Genomic DNA, 17305 nt, shown 5'->3' on the forward strand with positions numbered 1-17305 from the left:
GCAAGCTGAGAGGCACCTCAGAATCCAATTGCTGTGATGATGCTTTGTTTGTACTGCAGGGGATGGAACCAGAGCCTTGTGCCTGCTAAGCAACATAACGCTGATCATTAAAAGAAACTCAGGCTTAATGTGTTCAGGCTGTGAATGTTGTTTTTAGTTAGCATAGATTAAATTGCAATTTGGGAAGCATGTACCTTAACCTAAGAAAATGGGACCGGCAGGTTTGAAATTTTGTAAGAAATGAATCTACACTCAGGGATGGTGATTCATTCCTGTAATCCAAGTACTTGGGAATGATGACAGTAGTGTCAGAGGTCCAGTCTCCTCTTTGACTAGATAGCAAGTTTGAGGCCAGCCTGGGCTACTTGAGTCTTTTTCAAAACAATGAATTAGGGAATGTATGGTGTTTCTAATCTCAAAAATAATAGCTAACTTACGTTAACTTACACAGTGCAGTTTAAATATCTCATTTCCAAAATGCTTGGGAACAAAAGCATTTCTGATTGGGAAATTTTTCCAATTTGGAGATATTTACATAGATTTCCTGTTTAACTTCTGTAATCAGAAAACCCAGAACACTTTGAAATTTGAACATTTCAATTAGGAATTCTCAGCATGTATTAACTGTTTTATTTCATCACTGAGAGAGGCTGTGGACGTAGCTCTGTGGTACTGAGAGCACTGGCCTACTGTGAATAAGGCCTTTGTTTCCATACCCAGCTCCATACAAAAAAATAAAGCTTGGTGCACACATGTGTCTTGACATTTGTATTCTGTTTTTACCAATAATGAAATAGGTTAACAACTATTATGGCTGAGATTCACATGTTGAAAATCAGTCCAGGCATCTCCCAGATTACACATAGACTTTTTTGTAATTGCATTTATTTATTTATTTGGTGTGTGTGTGTGTGTGTGTGTGTGTGTGTGTGTGTGTGTGTTGTATACAAGTGACATGATGCGCAAGTGGAGGTCGGGGAACAATTGACTGGAATCCGTTCTCCCCTTCCATCATGTGGGTCCTAGATATCCAACTCAGGTTGTCAGACTTTGCTCTGTGACACTAACCTATCCATAGGCAGACGTGAACAAACATCTACTCACCCCATTACAGGAATTAAACTGAGACTGACCTGGTACAGCACAAAGACTCACCCATATTCAGAGAGCAAAAGGAGTTTTCCTTTATGATGCAAGATCTCAGTTTGAGCTCTTGCTCTAGAGAAACTGAGGTACTAACCAGAAATACATACAGGTATTATAGGATTTTTCATGTCATCCTTTGGCATTAACCATATTAGTGGATTTTAGACTTTTGGCACAGATCTTTAGTCTTGTAATAAATTTTAAACAGTCAGCATCTTCCAAAAGCAGATACACTGGGCAAGTATGGGCGAGGGTTGTAACATGCCCAGTAATGTGATATATTGCTGATGTCAGTAGAGTCTCAGCCATTTTGATAAATATGACACACTGCAGGTGTTTCCTTAAAACCACTGCAGGAGGCAGTATTTTTCAAGGTACTTACAGACTGTGGTTTTGTGGTTTTGTCTTTTATGTCCTATGGTAGCCTGAGACTCAGCTCAGAATGGAAGGTTTTTCCTTCTTACAACACAGGCTAAGGCTGAGACCTTAAAAGCCCCATTACAGCCAAGCATGTTGGCACATGCCCTTAGTCCCAGCACTCGGGAGGCAGAGGCAGGCAGATCTCTGTGAATTCAAGGCCAGCCTGGGCTACATAGCAAGTTCCAGATCAGCTGGGGCTACAAGGAGACCCTGTCTCAAAGACAAAAAAAAGGGGAGGGGGGACTATTACAAAGACATACCTATATAAACAAGCATCCTTATTATTAGGAGTAAATAATGTTCTTATCAAATATATTTGTTGGTGCCTATTCATCTACCACACACAACAGGGTCATTACATAGTTCATTAGTTTTATATTAGGTTAATTTCCCCCCATCAACCCCGATAGAGATCCAAGAACAAACCAAAACAAAGTCAGCACACCACCAAAATCTAGCTTGGTGAGTCGATGACTTTCTATGAGACCCTGTCTCAAAAAAGACCCCCCAAAAAAAAAAATCCTCTTACACCACCTAGCATGTTTGAGGCCAGCCTTTGCTACACGAGACCCTGGGTTTTTTTTTCTTTTTTTTTAATAAAGGAATGTATGGTGTTAATACTACTAGCTAATTTATGTTAACTTACATTCTGACATCCCTAGTTGGTGCAATTCATATGCACATAACCTGTGATACAAAAGGCTGACTATACCTAGAATTTCCCAAATGTATTGTCCTGACAGTAGATCTGAAACCTATTAAAGTATTTGTCCTATATTCAAATAGCCTGGGAACTAAACTATTCCTGATTTTCAGTTTTCCAGATGTGGAGATATTTGTGTAGATCTCCTGTTTAATACCTGTAATGAAAAACTTTGAACATTTTTTCAATTTGAATGTTTGGATTTAGGGGGGTCAACTATGTACTTACTGCCTGTTTTACTTAATCATTGATACAAGCTGTAGATGTAGTTCAGTGGCAGAGTGAGTGCACCAAAAATTTTTTTAAAAAAAGAAGGGGAGGGATTGTGGCACAGCCATTTCGAGGACTATTGGTTTGGTTTGGTTTCTTTGAGACAGGGACTCACTATGTATCCCTGACTGGCTTAGAACTCACTATGTTAACCAGACTGGCCTCAGACTCAGCATCTGCCTTTGTCTCCTGGGTGCTGGAGACGTACCACCGCACTCAACTGTTTTGGCATTTTTAGTCTGTTTTTACCAATTAGGAAACCAGTTAGTAGCTATCATGACTCAGATTCCTATACTGAAAGGCATACCAGGGAGCTTGTGGTAATTTCACGGATACACCAGGACCCAAATTAAACATCGTGAAATCCATCATCGGTTAATTTATCATATATTCTAGCTCAATAATATGAATCAACATCATTAGTGAATGTATTCTGTGCCCTGTAGTTACAGTCCTTAATTTATTAAATCCTCAGGTGTAAGTTTTTGTTTGCCTTTTTAAAAATTATTCTCCAGGCGGGGAGTGGTGGTGTACACCTTTAATCCCAGCACTTGGGAGGCAAAGGCAGGTGGATCCCTGTGAGATGGAGGCCAGCTTGATCTACATAGCAAGTTCCAGGCCACCTGGGGCTACAGGAATATCCTGTCTCAAAAAACAACAATAAAAATATTCTCTAGGAAACTTGCATAGCCATCATGGCTGTATCAGCACCACTGACCTGAGGGTGGTATGCTAAAGTTTTATGACACCACCACTGCACTCGTGGACAAAGGATACTATTATCTTTCTACAAGTGCCTTCTTTTATATACAAGGTCTCTCTGTGGGCCCTGCTGGTCAGGAACTTGCTTTGTAGGCCAGGCTGACCTCCATCTCACAGAGATCCGCCTGCCTCTGTCTCTGAGTGCTGGGATTAAAGGCGTGCACCACCACACCAGCTTCTATATACATCTTTTTTTTCAAGTTTTTTTATTTATTTATTATGTGTATGAGTGTATTGCCTGCATGTATATGCATGCACCCATATCGTGCGGAGGTCAGAGGAGGGTGTCAGATTCCCCTGGAACTGGAGTTAAGGACGCCGCCATGTGGGTGCTGAAAATCAGATCAACGTCTCACTTAAAAATTATACAAAAAATTATCCTCTGTATATCCTACATGAATTTTTTTTTTTATGTGTGTGAGTATATTGTCTGCATGTGCTTAAGTGCACCCATGTAGTGCAATGCCTCGGAGGTCAGAAGAGGGCACTGGATCCGCCTTGTGGGTGCTGGGATTCGAACCGGTCTTCTGCAAGAACAGCCAGTGCTCTTAACCGCTGAGCCGTCTCTCCAGCCAGCTCCCCCCACACACATGAATATTTAAATATGACTCTCTAGCCAAGACCTTTACATAAATTCTGAAAAATAGAATTTTCACTCAAACTTCAACTTAGCGTGGTGCAACTGGAGGCAGAGACCGGTGGATGGCTGACATTGAGGCCAGCCTGGTGACATAGTGAGTTCCAGACAGGACCACACAGAGAAACCCCGGTTCGAAAGACAAAAGCCCGATTTGACTTCATTTCCCAGAGGCCTCTGGGCTCAGCAATTGAGCTGCGTTGCATTCTGGGACATGCTTATATTTACAAGCCCATTTAATGATGCCTCCGGGTTTAAACTGAGAGGGGTGCAGGGAAACTTGCAGTGTTTTGACACGCTATGTGCACCCACCAGTTGCGGTGTTTGCAAGAATGAATGTAGCATCAGCCTCTCGCGGTCGCGTGGTGTGCGCATGCGCATCGCGCTAGACGTGCCGCATTGCGGTGATCCAGACAGGCATGTGAAGGGTTGTCACTGCCGTGGGAGCAGGTTCAGTGAGCATGTATGGTGGTGACGTGGCTGAAGAACCTGTCAGGATGCATGCTTGTTTCGAGGGTCCACGGGGCCAGTTAACACCATAGACCACCACACAGGTGAGCGCAGAAATACCTGCGGCCACGCATGCAGTCCAGTCTGCGGATGCATCTTAAAGGTGCAAAGCCGGCTGCTGGACTCTGCTCTGGGAGGTGTATGTGCATGTGCTGCAAGGGAGGGTGTCAGTGCTGGGCAGAGGGAACTACACCCCTGGTAGTAGGGCTGCCAGGACTCTGAGCCTGTGGCTGGTGGGGGATCTGGTTGGGGACACTGGGTGCAATCAGTAGCATTTCCTCTGTGGTTACCAATCAACCGCGTGGGTACCTTTTGAGCCACGGTGCATGGGAAGGCCAAGAAGGGCTGGGGTGTGGCATGTTTTTATGGAGAAAGGAACAAAGGACTAGGCGGTTTCGTAAGGTGACACGTTTTAAACCAGAAGTGTCTTTCAGGAAGGTTACCTGAACGACAGAAACCCTCAGAGGACGCTTTCTAGTTCTTGTCATTTGGAGTTTTTCTTAACAGGTTTCTTAACAGAGAAGCGCTAGACGACGGGACCGCGGCAGGTTCAGTAGCACAGGTGGCAGGTGCTGAGTGCCAGGGTCTCTTGATACATGCAGCCCCCAGACCCTGTTATTACTGAGGGGTGTTCTTTTCTGTTTTGTTGACACAGGATCTCCCTGTAGCCTCAGCTGGCCTGGAACTCGCTATTAGAATAGGCTGTTCTCGATCTCACAGAGATCCCTCTGCTTCCTGAGTGCTGGGATCTTAAAGGTCAAGGTTAAGGTAAGTTGCCATTTTGTTCATTAAAAATTGTCTGTTTCTATGAGTTAGAACTGTTTACTTTCTTTGACTTTAAAAATCGAGTGCTAACAGAAATTTGTTCCAATAATTTTTTCCTACGGGATGTATTAGGGACTCCTACACCATCAGATTAATTGAAGAGACGGGGACTAATTCTGCATGAGATCAAGTTTCTTTTATCTGTGTGGGGATGTGGTTGTTAAAGATTTATTTTTATTTACAACTCTGTGTGTGTGTGTGTGTGTGTGTGTGTGTGTGTGTGTGTGTGTGCATGTGCGTGTGCCCACAGAGGCCAGAAGACCACATTGGATCCCCTGGAGCTGGAGTTACAGGTGGTTTTGAGCCACCCAACGTGGGTGCCTGGAACCAAACTCCGATCCTCCGGAAAAGCAGGAAGCACTCTTAACTGCTGAGCCATCTCTCCAGCCTGTAATTATTATTTTTAAATATCATCAGTATTAAATTTTTTAGCTGGGCTGGGAATATCAGAAAGAACATTTGCCTTGCACACATAAAGATGTGGGTTCAGTTCCTAGTTCTTGCTCGGGGTGGGGCTTGACAAATGGCAAAGCATAGCTGTGTGTTGTTGCATGTGTGTAATAGAACTCATAGAGGAAGGAAGATCAAGAGGTCAAGGTCATCCTGGGCTACATAGGTACCTTATGTCATAAAAGGACATAAATATTGATGATACACAACACAGTTTTGAAATTTATATACATTCTGAAATGACTGAAGTTGATTCATAACACATCCCTCCACTCACTCATTACCATGTTTGTGAAGAAAACAAACTCTAATTTTGGAAGTGTTCAAATACACTTGGTTTTTCATGATAATTTACAACCAGCCTGGTAGATTTCCAAAATTCATTTCCTCCTGACAGCTTCTCTGCCCTGCCTCTGTCATTTCAACTTTATTGTATTCCACCTGTTATTACTATCATGTTATTCACATTTCTGGAACTTGTTTTCCTTTTTAAAAAAAAAAAATTTTAGGGCTGGAGAGATAGCTCAGTAGTTAAGAACATTGGTTGTTCTTGCAGAAGACCTGGGTTTGAATCCCAGCACCCACATGGCAACTAACAACTGTCTGTAACTCCAGTTCCAGGGGATCTGGCAGCCTCTTCTGACCTCCACGAGCATTGCAGGACACAGGTGCACTTACCTACATGCAGGCAACACACTCATACACATAAAATAAAAATAATAAATATTTTATTTAAAAAAAATTTAGCAGACACATTTTTAATTAAATTTTTTTTATTTCATACACTATGTTTTGATCCAATTTAGATCCCCTTCCCCTTCCCCATCTGTACCCACATTTACTAATCCCTGCCCAATTTCACATTTAAATATATGTCTATAAAAATCTATAAAAGTCAAATTTGTAGCCAGCTGTGGTGGTGCACACCTTTAATTCCAGCACCCAGGAGGCAGAGGCAGGCGAATCTCTGTGAGTTCAAGGCCAGCCTGGTCTACATAGTGAGTTCCAGGACAGCTGGGGCTACAGGGAGACCCTGTCTCAAAAGAACGACAAAGAGAAAAGTCAAATTTGTGTCCCCAAATGTCCTTTGGCATGGGTCCATCCACTGGAGCCTGGTCAACTGACCAAGAGTCCTACCCTTAAAAGAGACTGGCTCTTCCCTTCCCAGCAGCCATCTGCTGCCAAAAGTTCCTCGGGTAGGGTTGGAATTTCTTACCCACTTCTCCACATCTCTGTTGAGATTTTGTCTGGTTTGAGGTGATGTGGGACTTATACTTGCTGTCACTGTGGCTGTGATTTCATATGGTAACTGATAGCTGTCTGGAAAACTTTCCTTGTGGACATCCACCACCTCTGGATCTTAAAATATCTCTGCCTTCTCTTCTGCAATGATCTTTAAGCCTTAGGAGGCAGAAGTTTGATCCAGGTGTCCTATTGAGGGATAAACACTCTGCAGCCTCTTGTTCTCTGCACATTGGCCAGTTGTGGGTCTCTGTGTTAATCACCATCTGCTATATAAGGAAATTTCTCAGGTGAGAGTTAATAGATGCATTAATATATGGGTATATCAAGTCATTAGCTTTTTTAAATATTTTATATTTTATTTTTATTTGTGTGTGAGTGTATTGCCTGTATGTGTGCACTCATGTTGTGCAATGCCTGTAGAGGCTAGAAGAGAGCATCCAGATCCCCTGGAACTGGAGTTACATATGGTTGTTAGCCACCATGTGAGTGCTGGGAATCAAGCCCAGGTCACCTGCAAGAACAGCCAAGTGCTCTTAACCACTGAGCCATCTCTCCAACCCCATAAATATTTATTATTTTTATTTTATGTATATGAGTGCATTGCTTGCATGTAGGTAGGTGCACCCATGCTGTGCAGTGCGGGTGGAGGTCAGAAGAGAGCATTGGATCCCCTGGAACTGGAATTACAGACAGTTGTTAGCCACCATGTGGGTGCTAGAAATCAAACCTGGGCTTTCTCATATAGTTCTCGTTGACCTTAAACTCTGACCCTCTGCTTCCATCTCCCAAGTGATGGGATTGCTGCTGTGAGTCTTCACAACTGGCTCTATTTGTTTTATTTACTTATACTTACGGGGTAATGTGGGGAGGCCTGTCTGCTGGTCTACATGCTGGTTTCCAGGTCAGCTACATACTTGATATGTAGACCAGACTGGCCTCAAACTCTCAGAAATCCATTGGCCTCTGCCTCCCAAGTACTGGGATTAAAGGCATGCACCACTACACCCACCTGAGTTTCAAGTCTTAGATTTAATTCTTTAATACGTTTTTAGAATTTATTTTTATATCATGTATGTGTTTTACCTACATGTATGTAAATGTACCATGTGCATACAATGTTTGTGGAGGCTAGAGATGGTGTCAGCCATCAGATCCCCTGGAACTGGAGTTACTGACAGTTGTTAGCTACCATGTGAGTGCTAGGAACCAAACCCAGGTCTTCTGCAAGAGCAGTAAATGATCTTAACCACTGAGCCATCTCTCCAGCCCCATGTCTCTGTGTAGAGAAAGAAAGCATATTTATATTTTTTAAAGCAATGAATTGCGACTATTATAGCAAAAAGATGCTATAAAAAGACATCCCTCCCAAGAGGTTTAATTCCAGCATTCCCCAAAACTCGAGGATGTGTTTTGGGGGATAATACACACCCTTAGTATGCACTCGCTCATGTAGCGCCATTTTCCAGAAGTCTCTGTAACTCAGCCAGTTACCAAGCGTGCTTGTGGGGGCATGGGTTTCAGGTTCTGGTTTCCATGGAAACCACTGTTTCTGCGTCATAGTCGGGTCCCTGTCAGGAGACTACGGTTCCGGCGGGAACCAGGAGTTACTGCGTGGCCCCTCTCATGCATGTGGCTGAATGTGCACACACACGAGTGCATGAATCTTTACATGCAGAGTGTTGGTACATTCTTGTAGAAGAGACCTCAGCAGGCCCCCAAGAGTAACACAAGGGCGCATTTCTGCAGGCTTTACTGCGCTAAGTGCGTGGTGTGGTGCGCATGCGCAATGCACACGTCATTGCCGCTTTTGCCGCAGTTGTGTTTTAGCTGTGCGGCCACGGGCCAGTGAGATAGTTGGTCTTGGGGTGTGACACTGGCTGAGTCACCTCCACTCTGGAAGATGCAGGAGTGTGTGTGCATTATTGCTGCACAACAGGTGTGTCCTTGCCTGTTGCTCGTGGTGATGCAGGTTTCCGACTCTGGTTTCCATGGAGACCAGAGTTTTCTAATCCCTGGGGTCCCTCACAGGTGGTGGGGTCTATGGAAGACATCACCTGCAGCTTTGGATGTTGTGAATGCAGACACACAGCTGCTCACTCGTAAGCACCAAGTAGCCCCCAGATCAGGTGTGTAGCACGCATGTGTGCGGCATATCTGCGGCAGGGCCACGGGTGTGTGCCCCTCGAGTAGTGTACTGAGGGTGTCACCTGCAGGGGATGTAACTTTACTCTTAGGAAGACAGAACTAGGCAAAACGCTCTGATGTGGGCCAGGGTGTGACAGGGTGTGGGACTCAACCTATTGGTGAGACATTTATTTTAAATTTATTTTTGTGTATGTCATGCAGAAAGTGATCTTTAGACCCTCTTCCCGTTTGGCACCCTCCCATAGCCCCCCTCCGCCCCACATACACACTAGAATTCATACACTTTGTCATTGGTGTTAAGGCCTATGATGTAAAGTCGGTGTCCCCAGATGTCCCTCAGTGCATGTTCATCCCCTGGGTTTAGTATAGTCTGCCAAGAATCTGTCCCTTTAAGAAGATCAGCTCTTCCTTACCCAGAAATAATCAGCTGCCAATAATTCTAGTAAGATTGGGGCTTGCTGTTGATTTCCACAGTTCTAAGCTGGGTTTTGGTCTGCCTAAGTTTGCATGGGTCTTGTGCATGCTGACACCATTGCTGTAGGTTTGTATGAGAAGGGTCCCAGGCACCTGTAGGACTATTTCCATATGGTCATGCACCGCCTCCCTGGCTCTTAGAACCTTTCTGCCCCTTCTTCCAAAATGGTCCCTGAGCCCTGAGGTGGGTGGACCTCAATATAGGAGTCCTGTCCAAGGACCCATGCTCTGCTGACCCTTATTTCTGTGTTTTGGCGATTTATGACCTTTTGCGTTCCTGGCCCTCTGTTACATAAGGGAGCTTTATTGATGAGAATTGAAAGATACATTAGTGTTCTCTTCCTCCCTTGTTCTGTGTTCTGCAACTGTTATGTGTAGAGGTTACCTCATAGATATACCACTTGGGCTTGGGCAATTCATAGAGAATCTCTGTGTGTGACTAGTTGTGGAACTCTATCTCTGTTGAAAAAGAAGCTACTTGCCTTGCGTGGTGGCACAGGTCTTTAATCCCAGCATTCCAGAGGCAGAGGCAGGCAGATCTATGTGAGTTCCAGGACAGCTGGGACTACAGGGAGACCTTGTCTGAAAAAGGAAAAAAAAAAAAAAAGAAAGAAAGAAAAAGAAGCAACTTTGATGGGTTGTGACTGGGATACTTGTCTGTAAATTTAAGGTTCCATATTTTGCACATAGTAAGAAATTACATTTGTCTAGAAATATGAGAACCTTGGGGTTTCTGTAAGATCGATGACCTCTCCAGCTATGTGCATTTGGCTAGGTTTACAGTACCACACCTGAGTTTCCTCCCATTGAGTGGGCTTTAAGTCCAATTAGGTAGCTATTGATTACTCCCAAGATAAAAGTGCCACTACTGCACCAATGTCCTTTGCTATGCTGGTCGTTGATGTGGTTTTTAGGACTTGAAGCTGGGGTTGGACCCTAGCTTGATGTTCTCCCTTAGCAGCTTGCGTAGTGCGCTCCAGAGCTATGACAGTTAGCCTTCAGGGGAGGTGGCTTCCAGGTCAGTTCCAGTTCCGTTGCTCCAAATCCTGTGTCCAAAGTATGTCCTGTCTTCAGCCATAGGGTCTTATCTTCAACTTCTGAGAGGCAATCAGGGACTGTGTAATTTTGGGAGTCTCTTGGACTACCCTGACCAACAACTCAAAGGAAGGTTTCTCCTGTTTCTTGTTATGTAGCCTTCAGCTATACTCACCGACTCATGTAGGGATATTGTACGTGTAAGTTTTCAGAAGGTTTTTTGTCTCAGGGAAAACAACTAAGTTCAGACCCTGAGCCAGCTGCTTCTCTGGTTTGGTTTTTTTTTTTCCAGCCTTTTTGAGACAAGGTCTCCCTGTAGACCCAGCTGACCTGGAACTCAGTATACACCAGGCTGTCCTTGAACTCACAGAGATCACTGATTCTGCCTCTGAGTGCTGGGATTAAAAGTGTGCACCACAACCCCTGGCTCCATTTTTTAGTTGTTTTTTTTTTTTTAATTTTATGTGTATGTGTGTATTGCCTGCATATAGGCAAGTGCACCCACGTCATGCAATGCCCACAGAGAACAGAAGAGGCTGTCAGATCCCCTGAAACTGGGAGTTATGGACAGTTGTTAGTTGCCATGTGGTGCTGGGATTTGAACCAGGGTCTTCTGCAAGAACAACCAGTGTTCTTAACTGCTGAGCCATCTCTCCAGCCTCTTCTGACCTCCACGGGCATTGCACGACACCACGACACCGGTACACTTACCTACATGCAGGCAATCTATGCATACACATAAAATAAAAATAATAAATAAAAAAAATTTTTTTAAAGTTCTCCATACTGTTTTCCATAGGGGTTGTACAAGTTTGCAGTCCCACCAGCAGTGAATGAGTGTTCCCCTTTCTCCACATCCTTGCCAGCATTTGGTATCATTTGTTCTCTTGATCTTAGTCAGTCTGACTGGGGTAAAATGAAATCTTAAGGTGGTTTTAATTTGCATTTCCCTAATTATTAACAATGTTGAACACTTTTTAAGATGTTTCTTAGCATCTTTATTTCTTCCCTTTGAGAACTCTGTTTAGATCTTTAGCCCATCTTTTAATTGGGTCATTTGTTTTCTTCATTCTTTGTTTTTTTAGTTCTTTATATATTCTGGATGTTAAACCCCTGTCAGATGTGTCACTGGTGAAGATTTTTACCCACTCTGTGGGTTTTCTCTTTCTTGATTGTTTCTTTTGCTGTACAGAAGCTTTTTAGCTTAATGAGGTCCCACTTATTGATTGTTGACCTTAATTCCTGAGTAACTGGTGTCCGATTTAGAAAGTCCTTTCCTACACCTATATCTTGTAAGTTACTGCCAATGCTTTCTTCTAACAGTTTCAGAGTTGCCAGTTTCACATTGAGGTCTTTGATCCATTTGGAGTTGACTTTTGTGCAAGTTGAAAGATAAGGATTTAGTTTCATTCTTCTACAGGTGGAGATCTAGTTTTACCAGCACCATTTGTTGAAGATACTGCCTTTCCTCCATTGTGTGTTCTTGGCACCTTTGTCAAATATTGGGTGACTGAAATTGAGTGTACTCAGGTTTGAGTCTTCAATTATGTTCCATATGTCTATTTTTCTGCCAGTACCATGCTGCTTTTATGACTATAGCTCTGTAGTATAGTTTGAGATCTAATATAGTAGTCACCCCAGCCCACCCCCAGCATTGCTCTTTGTGCTCAGGGTTGCTTTGCTTTCCAGGGTCTTTTGTGCTTCCATATGAATTTTAATATGATTTTTTTTCTAATTCTATGAAGTATGTCATAGGGATTTTGATTGAGATTGCATTGAATCTATATATTGCTTTTGGTAGGATGGGCATTTTTACAATATTAATTCTTCCAATCCATGAGCATGGGAAGTCCTTCCATTCTCTGGTGTCTCCCTCAATCTTTTTCTATAAAGATTTAAAATGTTCATTGTAGAGATCTTTGATCAGGTTTATTCCAAGATTTCGTTTAGGTTATTGTGCACAGACCTGGCCACAGGCCAGTCCAATAGAGGCAATTCCCCAATTGAGGCTCCCTCAACCCAGGTGTGTCAAGTTGACACTAAAGCATCCAGCACAGCTATCTGGGGTCTTTTCTGCTTCCGTATACTTTAAGGATTTCTTTTTCTAATTCTGTGGAGTGTGTCATGGGGATTTTGATTGGCATTGCATTGAATCTATGTATTGTTTTTGGTAGGATGGTCATCTTCACAATATTAATTCTTCCAATCCATGAGCATGGGAGATCCTTCCATCTTTTGGTGTTTTCCTCAATCTCTTTCTTTAAAGATTTAAAATTTTTGTTGTAGAGGTTTTTGGTCAGGTTTATTCCAAGATAGTTTTTTGTTTGTTGGTTGGTTTTTTGTTTTTTTTTGGGGGGGGGTGAGGCTATTGTGAATAGGAGGGTTTCCCTGTACACTTTCTCCAATTTCTTGTTATTGGTATATAGAAAGGCTACTGATTTTTTTTGTAGATTAATTTTGTAGCCTGCCACTTTACTGAAAGTGTCAGTCAGTTCTAGAAGTTTTCTGGTGGAACATTTGAGATCACTTAGGTATAGTATCATATCACTTGAAAAAAGGGATAATTTGATCTCTTCTTTTCCAATTATTACTCCTTTAATTTCCTTCTCGTGTCTTATTGCTCTTGCAAGAATTTCGAGCACTATGTTAAAGAGGAGTGGAGATAGTGGACAGCCTTGTCTGGTTCCTGATTTCAATGGGAATGCTTCCAGGTTTTCTCCATTTAGAATGATATTGGCTGTGGGTTTGTTGTATATAGCTTTAATTATGTTGAGGTATGTTCCCTCCAGTCCAGTTCCCTCTAGGACTTTGAATGTAAATGCATGCTGAATTTTGTCAAAAGTCCTTTCTACATAATGAGATGATGATGTGGTTTTTGACTTTCAGTCCATTTGTATGATTGATGATACTCACTGATTTGTGTATTTTGAACCATCCCTGCATCTCTGGGATAAAGCCTATTTGATCATGGTGAATAGTCTTTTTGATGTACATCTGTATGCAGTTTGCAAGTATTTTTTTTGAGAATTTTTGCAACTATATTCATTGAGAATATGGGTCTATAGTTTGATTTTTCTTAAAGGTTGTATCTTTACCTGGTTTTGGTACTAGAAAATACCAAATTTCTAATGGCTTCATAGGAATTTGGGAGTTCTCCCTCTGTTTCTATCATTTTGAGTAAATTAAGTAGTAATGGTTGGAGGTCTTCTTTAAATGTCTGGTAGAATTCTGCTGTAAATTCATCTGGGCCTGGGCTTTTTTTTGTTTTTGAGTTTTTTTAGTCAGGATGTTTTGTATTACTGTTTTGATTTCCTTATATGTTATGGGTCAGTTTAAGCTGTTAATCTCTTCTTGGTTTAGGTTTGGTGGGTCCCATGATTTCAGATATCCATCCATTATTTTTAGGTTTTCAAATCTAATAGAGTATAGGATTTAAAGTATTCCCTTACAATGTTCTAGATCTTTTGGGTGTCGTAATGTTTCCCCTTTCATCTCTGATTTTGTTGATTTGCGTTTGCTCTTTCTTTCTTTTGGTTAACTGAGCTAAGGATCTGTCTATCTTGTTTATCTTTTCAAAGAACCAGCACTTAGATTCATTGATTCTTTGTATTGTTTTCTTTGTTTCTATTTCATTAATTTCTGCCTGGATTTTTGTTATTTCTTCTTATTTGCTGGATTTGGGTTTCATTTGTTCTTGTCTTTCCAGAATCTTGAATTGCAATGTTAAGTTGTTTATTTGTGATCTTTCTAATTTTTTAATGTAGGCACTTAGAGCTATAAACTTCCCTCTTAGGACTTCTTTTAAAGTGACCCAAAGGTTTTGTTATGTTGTATTGTCCTTACATTTAATTCCAGGAATGTTTTTATTTCTTTTTTAGTTTCTGCTTTGACCCACTCATCATTCAAAAGTGTGTTGTTTACTCTCCATGAGCTCCTGTAGTGACTAGCGCTTCTTCCAATGTTGGTTTTAACCTTTATTGCTTTGTGGTCTGAGAGAATGCATGAATTTTCCAATTTTTTGTTGAGGTTTGTTTTCAACCCCAGTATGTGGTTAATATTTGAGAAAGTCACATGGGGATGCTGAATAGAAAGTGTATTCTTTGTTGCTTGGGTGGAATATTTGAAAGATGTCTGTTAGGTCCATTTGATATATGGTATTGTTTAATTCAGACGTCTCTTTGTTTATTCTTTGTCCAGTGACCTGTCTAATGGAGACAGTGGGGTATTGAAGTCCCCTGGTATTACTGAGTTGGGGTTAATCTGTGTCTTAAAGTCCTGTAGTGTTGTTTTTATAAATTTGGGTGCATCAGAGTTTAGTGCTTTTGTTCATGATTGTAATATCTTCTTGGTCAATTATTCCTTTGATTAGAATGAAGTACCCTCTTTATCTCTTCTGATTGATTTTAGTTTGAAGTCTATTTTGTCAGATATTAGAATTGCAACCGCTGCTTGTTTCTTAGTGCCATTTGCTTGAAATAGTCTTTTTCATCCTTTCCACCTTAAGATAGTGCCTGTCCTGGGGTTTTTTGTTTTGTTGTTGTTCTTGGGTTTTTTGGGGGGAGGAGGGTTGTTTGTCTGTTTGTTCTGTTTTGTTTTTGTATTGTGAGTATCTTCAGCTGGCTTGGAACTCACTATGAAGACCAGGCTGGCCTCTGCCTCCTGAGTGCTGGGATTAAAGGCCTGTGCTGCCATGCCCAGATTGGATTTTGTTTCTTAATCCATTCAGTTACCCTGTGTCTTTTGACGAAGGTGTTCATTCCATTGATATTTAAAGTTATTATTGAAAGATGCGGGGACTGGAGAGATAGATGGCTCAGCGATTAAGAACATTGGTTGTTCTTGCAGAAAACCCAGGTTTGAATCCCAACACCCACATGGCAGCTAACAACTGTCAGTAACTCCAGTCCCAAGGGATCCAGTAACTCCAGTCCCAGGGGATCTGACAGCCTCTCTGACCTCCTTGGGCATTACACAACCTGGGTGCACTTACCTACATGCAGTCAATACACACATACACGTAAAAGTTTTTTTTTAAATAAATAAAATTTAAAAAAAAGAAAGATGTGTATTGGTTGCCATCATTTTGATTACTGTTTGCATTTTTTTGTCTACTTTTGTGTTTCAACAATTATACCTTCATTTAGTTTCTTTCTGTTGCCCCTGGGGTATAATTGTTCCCTTCTCCATTCTTTGTATTGCTTCAAGTATTCTTTGAAGGGCTGGTTTGTGGACTTGTGTTCTTTCAGCCTATTCACCTATAAGAGACATTTTTTTTTCTGGGAAAAGTATTCTGGGCTGGCATCTGTGGTGATTTAAAACTGGAAATACTTTGGTCCAGGTTCTTCTGGCTTTCATAGTTTACACTGAAAAGTCAGCTGTAATTCTGATGGGTTTTCCTTTATATGAACTTGTTTTCCTTTTACAGCTTTCAATATTCTCTCTTTGTTCTGTAAGTTTAGTGTTTTTACTCTGATGTGACGTGGGGAGTTTCTTTTCTGTTCCTTTCTATTTGGTGATCTATGTGCTTCTTGTATTTGTATAGGGATGTCTTCCTTAATTTTGAAAAATTCTTTTCTACAATCCTGTTGAAGATCTGGTCAATACCTTCAACCTGAGATTCTCCTACCTCTATGCCTATGATGTGTGGATTTGGTCTTTTCATGGTGTCCCACATTTCCTACATAGTCATACCTGTGGGTTTTTTAAAATTTTTTCTTTCCTTGAGCTGTCCAATTCTTCAACTTTATCCTGCAGTGTTGATATTCTATTTTCCATTTCATTCATTGTATTAATGAGGTTTTCTCCTGTTGTTTCAAACTGTCATTACTGAATTTTTTCACTCCCTTCTTCAACTTCAACTACACAGCAAATTTGAAACTGTCCACACACTGACAGCTGTGTAGGGGTGTTGCCGCCCCTCCCACATCAGTACATTGAGCACGATCTGGTTTAGCAAGGACCAGTACATCCTCAATGCAGGCTGTCTGCTGTAGAGGTGGGGAACTACATTACCCACACGACCGTGCGCTAAGCCAGCCCCTGGCGCTGCATGCTGGAACCGGGGGAGTGGTTATGCTCTGGTTTCCATGGAGACCAGGGTTCTTGATCACTGTTGGGGCCCCTCACAGGTGGTGGGAGTAATGGGATCTGGGGAGCTGTCTTCCCAGGTGACACATGTCACCAAGGCTTTGGGTGGGGACCACGTGCACACACGTGATGGGGGGAGGGGAAGCACAGGAACACGAATGAGCTAACTCCTAAGCGTGGAGAGTCCGTGTGCATTCACTCTGGAGAGACCTCTGCAGTCCGTGTGGCTGGCGCTAACAGGTGCGTGGTGCGCATGCGCGCTGGGCTGCTGCGTGTTGGGGTCGCCGAGATAAGGGCTCCATGACTGTGACGCAGGAGCGTCCAGCTCGGTGGTGGCCACTGTCAGCTAGAACGGTGGTCGTAGGGGCTGACACTGGCCTGTCCCCTCAGCCCTGGAAGGTGCACGCGTGGTGCCCGGGGCGGCGCAGGGGGGTGTGGCTGCCGGAGATGTAACTTTGCACTTCCCTCACGATGCCAGGACTGGACAGGACTGTGAAGTGGGACAGTGTGTGACAGCACCGGGGACTGAACCCATGATTGGTGAGTGATCACAGGACTCATCTGGTAAGCGCAAGTGTGACGGTGCCACCCGCATC

At 42.5% G+C, this 17305-nt stretch overlaps 1 protein-coding gene across 5 annotated transcripts in view; it reads left to right on the top strand.

The window, feature by feature from the left end:
• The first annotated feature begins 4217 nt into the window (after positions 1-4217).
• Znf331 (zinc finger protein 331) overlaps positions 4218-17305 on the top strand; it is a 31440-nt gene continuing 18352 nt past the window's right edge. For 2 of the 5 annotated variants that reach the window (XM_017796795.2, XM_029560920.1), the window contains exons 1-4: positions 4218-4492; positions 5104-5216; positions 5524-5663; positions 17188-17249. The gene's annotated coding sequence lies outside the window, so the exon portion shown is untranslated. The other 3 variants (XM_029560917.1, XM_017796798.2, XM_029560921.1) reach the window with 3 other exon arrangements.

Source organism: Nannospalax galili, unplaced genomic scaffold (genome assembly GCF_000622305.1).
Source record: "Nannospalax galili isolate Female #2095 unplaced genomic scaffold, S.galili_v1.0 scaffold632, whole genome shotgun sequence".
Lineage (NCBI taxonomy): Eukaryota > Metazoa > Chordata > Mammalia > Rodentia > Spalacidae > Nannospalax > Nannospalax galili.